Genomic DNA, 5,000 nt, shown 5'->3' with positions numbered 1-5,000 from the left:
GAGACGCGACCCAGTCATTCGTTCTATTGGTTCTGGTTACTAGAGACCCAGTCGTTCGTTCTATTGGTTCTGGTTACTAGAGACACGACCCAGTCATTCGTTCTATTGGTTCAGGTTACTAGAGACGCGACCCAGTCGTTCGTTCTATTGGTTCCGGTTACTAGAGACGCGACCCAGTCATTCGTTCTATTGGTTCTGGTTACTAGAGACGCGACCCAGTCATTCGTTCTATTGGTTCTGGTTACTAGAGACGCGACCCAGTCGTTCGTTCTATTGGTTCTGGTTACTAGAGACACGACCCAGTCATTCGTTCTATTGGTTCAGGTTACTAGAGACGTGACCCAGTCATTCGTTCTATTGGTTCTGGTTACTAGAGACGCGACCCAGTCGTTCGTTCTATTGGTTCCGGTTACTAGAGACGCGACCCAGTCATTCGTTCTATTGGTTCTGGTTACTAGAGACGCGACCCAGTCTGCTCTATTGGTTCTGGTTATTAGAGACGCGACCCAGTCATTCGTTCTTCATGTTCCATTGCCGTACTGGTTAGCAACGTTCTTATCCCTCGCTAGCTAGCTAGCCAACTACGGCTAACTTACAGTCACGTCAAACAGCGCAGTCAGAATAACAGCAGAATAGCCACATTTGCGTTAGTTTCAGCTGTTTTTCTAGTGACACTTATTTGGATACATCCATAACAATGAGCTAACGAGGTGTGATTTCACCTGTCGTAGAAAATGTGCCCTTCTCATCAGGAAGGACACTGTTGTTTAAGCGGAGCTAGACAACAACACAGCTCACACAATCACTTCAAACTGAACCTGGGAAGACTGCAAAACCAGCTGCACTTCGTTTCGTTTGACCTTTTTTTGTTTTCAAATTGACATTTCATTGTATATATATATCCACGTTTGTTACTATGGAGATAGAATCTGAATATTTAAACAATGTGGTAAAATTTCTGGGAGACAGACAGCAAGGTTTATACAAATCTCCAACGTTGAAAACAAAATGTTAGTCAAAAAAGAAATGTGAGATAATGTCTAGATGATTTTTATAGTGGAGATCAATGTTTATAAATTGCCTGGCTGGGCTGATGAGACAGTGGATTGCAGCAGTCAGATGGAACAGAGTAAATAGGCATTATAATGTCATAGATTTAGCCGGTGGTAACTTATGGTAACTCTAGTCGGCTGGCCCTCGCTACATATTCGTCTTCAGACCCACTGGCTCCAGGTCATCTACAAGTCCATGCTAGGTAAAGCTCAGCCTTATCTCAGTTCACTGGTCACGATGGCAACACCCACCCGTAGCAGGCGCTCCAGCAGGTGTTTCTCACTGATCATCCCTAAAGCCAACACCTCATTTGAGGGGTTCCAGTTCTCTGCTGCCTGTGACTGGAACATTGCAAAATCGCTGAAGTTGGAGACTTTTATCTCCCTCACCAACATCAAACATCTGCTATCTGAGCAGCTAACCGATCGCTGCAGCTGTACATAGTCTATCGGTAAATAGCCCACCCATTTTTACCTACCTCATCCCCATACTGTTTTATTTATTTACTTTGGAGCTCTTTTGCACACCAATATTTCTACCTGTACATGACCATCTGATCATTTATCACTCCAGTGTTAATCTGCAATATTGTAATTATTCGCCTACCTCCTCATGCCTTTTGCACACAATGTATATAGACTCCCCTTTTTTTTCTTCTACTGTGTTATTGACTTGTTAATTGTTTACTCCCTGTGTAACTCTGTGTTGTCTGTTCACACTGCTATGCTTTATCTTGGCCAGGTCGCAGTTGTAAATGAGAACTTGTTCTCAACTAGCCTACCTGGTTAAATAAAGGTGTTCTCAACTAGCCTACCTGGTTAAATAAAGGTGTTCTCAACTAGCCTACCTGGTTAAATAAAGGTGTTCTCAACTAGTCTACCTGGTTAAATAAAGGTGTTCTCAACTAGTCTACCTGGTTAAATAAAGGTGTTCTCAACTAGTCTACCTGGTTAAATAAAGGTGTTCTCAACTAGCCTACCTGGTTAAATAAAGGTGTTCTCAACTAGTCTACCTGGTTAAATAAAGGTGTTCTCAACTAGTCTACCTGGTTAAATAAAGGTGTTCTCAACTAGCCTACCTGGTTAAATAAAGGTGTTCTCAACTAGCCTACCTGGTTAAATAAAGGTGTTCTCAACTAGCCTACCTGGTTAAATAAAGGTGTTCTCAACTAGTCTACCTGGTTAAATAAAGGTGTTCTCAACTAGCCTACCTGGTTAAATAAAGGTGTTCTCAACTAGTCTACCTGGTTAAATAAAGGTGTTCTCAACTAGTCTACCTGGTTAAATAAAGGTGTTCTCAACTAGCCTACCTGGTTAAATAAAGGTGTTCTCAACTAGTCTACCTGGTTAAATAAAGGTGTTCTCAACTAGTCTACCTGGTTAAATAAAGGTGTTCTCAACTAGTCTACCTGGTTAAATAAAGGTGTTCTCAACTAGTCTACCTGGTTAAATAAAGGTGTTCTCAACTAGCCTACCTGGTTAAATAAAGGTGTTCTCAACTAGTCTACCTGGTTAAATAAAGGTGTTCTCAACTAGCCTACCTGGTTAAATAAAGGTGTTCTCAACTAGTCTACCTGGTTAAATAAAGGTGTTCTCAACTAGCCTACCTGGTTAAATAAAGGTGTTCTCAACTTGCCTACCTGGTTAAATAAAGGTGTTCTCAACTAGCCTACCTGGTTAAATAAAGGTGTTCTCAACTAGTCTACCTGGTTAAATAAAGGTGTTCTCAACTAGTCTACCTGGTTAAATAAAGGTGTTCTCAACTAGTCTACCTGGTTAAATAAAGGTGTTCTCAACTAGCCTACCTGGTTAAATAAAGGTGTTCTCAACTAGCCTACCTGGTTAAATAAAGGTGTTCTCAACTAGCCTACCTGGTTAAATAAAGGTGTTCTCAACTAGTCTACCTGGTTAAATAAAGGTGAAATAAAAATAAAAAAAAATAAAAAAAATGGAATGGACACCGGCTGGAATGCAGTTTTAACCAATCAGCATTCAGCATTAGACCCATCCGTTGTATGAATGAGGGAAATTACAATGAAGATATTCTGATGTTCTATTGTTAAAGGACACTGTCTATCATTGAGATACTCCTGATTTCTCCAGGAACTATCCATGACACTACACTGACTCCCTCTCAGAGACAGAGTGGTTATAGAGGGGAGCACTACACTGACTCCCTCTCAGAGACAGAGTGGTTATAGGGGGCACTCATGACTCCCTCTCAGAGACAGAGTGGTTATAGATGAGGGGCACTACACTGATACTTCTCTGTTCAGGGGAGGGGACACTGAGTCTATATTATAGAGGGGAACACTACACTGACTCCCTCTCAGGACAAGTGGTTATAGAGGGGAGCACTACACTGACTCCTCTCAGAGACAGAGTGGTTATAGAGGGGAGCACTACACTGACTCCCTCTCAGAGACAGAGTGGTTATAGAGGGGAGCACTACACTGACTCCCTCTCAGAGACAGAGTGGTTATAGAGGGGAGCACTACACTGACTCCCTCTCAGAGACAGAGTGGTTATAGAGGGGAGCACTACACTGACTCCCTCTCAGAGACAGAGTGGTTATAGAGGGAGCACTACACTGACTCCCTCTCAGAGACAGAGTGGTTATAGAGGGGAGCACTACACTGACTCCCTCTCAGAGACAGAGTGGTTATAGAGGGGAGCACTACACTGACTCCCTCTCAGAGACAGAGTGGTTATAGAGGGGAGCACTACACTGACTCCTCTCAGAGACAGAGTGGTTATAGATGGGGAGCACTACACTGACTCCCTCTCAGAGACGGAGTGGTTATAGAGGGGGCACTACACTGACTCCTCTCAGAGACGGAGGGTTATAGAGGGGAGCACTACACTGACTCCCTCTCAGAGACGGAGTGGTTATAGAGGGGGCACTACACTGACTCCCTCTCAGAGACAGAGTGGTTATAGAGGGGCACTACACTGACTCCCTCTCAGAGACAGAGTGGTTATAGAGGGGGCACTACACTGACTCCCTCTCAGAGACAGAGTGGTTATAGAGGGGGCACTACACTGACTCCCTCTCAGAGACAGAGTGGTTATAGAGGGGAGGGGTGACACTGACTCCCTCTCAGAGACAGAGTGGTTATAGAGGGAGCATACACTGACTCCCTCTCAGAGACAGAGTGGTTATAGAGGGAGCACTACACTGACTCCTCTCAGAGACAGAGTGGTTATAGAGGGGAGCACTACACTGACTCCTCTCAGAGACAGAGTGGTTATAGAGGGGAGCACTACACTGACTCCCTCTCAGAGACAGAGTGGTTATAGAGGGGAGCACTACACTGACTCTCAGAGACAGAGTGGCTATACAGGGTGGTGTAGAGTGTGTGGTGTACAGTGTGTGTGTGTGTGTGTGTGTGTGTGTGTGTGTGTGTGTGTGTGTGTGTGTGTGTGTCGTGTGATAATGACTAGTTGTCACCACTCTCTGCAGAGGCTGAGCCCTGATATTAATATATTGCCTGTACTTACCCAACCATACAATTACTGTCCCAGACAGACCAGACCAGACCAAACACACACACACACACACACACACACCAGTGTGCCTGAGGCTTCGATGGTAGTACTATAACAGAATGGATTAACTTCTCAGCAATACGATCCAAAACAGTAAGAGCAGAGACGGAGCAACATTCCATCTCCTCTAACAAATATGTCCTCAATAACAGGGAGGATATAAATAACAGGGGAGGATATAGTATGGAGGGGTATACTATGGAGGGGAGGATATAGTATGGAGGGGTAACAGGGGAGGATATAGTATGGAGGGGTAACAGGGGAGGATATTCTATGGAGGGGTAACAGGGGAGGATATAGTATGGAGGGGTAACAGGATATAGTATGGAGGGGTGGATGGAGGGTAACAGTATGGAGGATATAGTATGGAGGGGTAACAGGGAGGATATAGTATGGAGG

Source organism: Oncorhynchus nerka, linkage group LG14 (genome assembly GCF_034236695.1).
Source record: "Oncorhynchus nerka isolate Pitt River linkage group LG14, Oner_Uvic_2.0, whole genome shotgun sequence".
Classification (NCBI taxonomy): Eukaryota; Metazoa; Chordata; class Actinopteri; order Salmoniformes; family Salmonidae; genus Oncorhynchus; species Oncorhynchus nerka.
The sequence above is the reverse complement of the archived record's forward strand: the minus strand, read 5'-3'. Positions refer to the sequence as shown.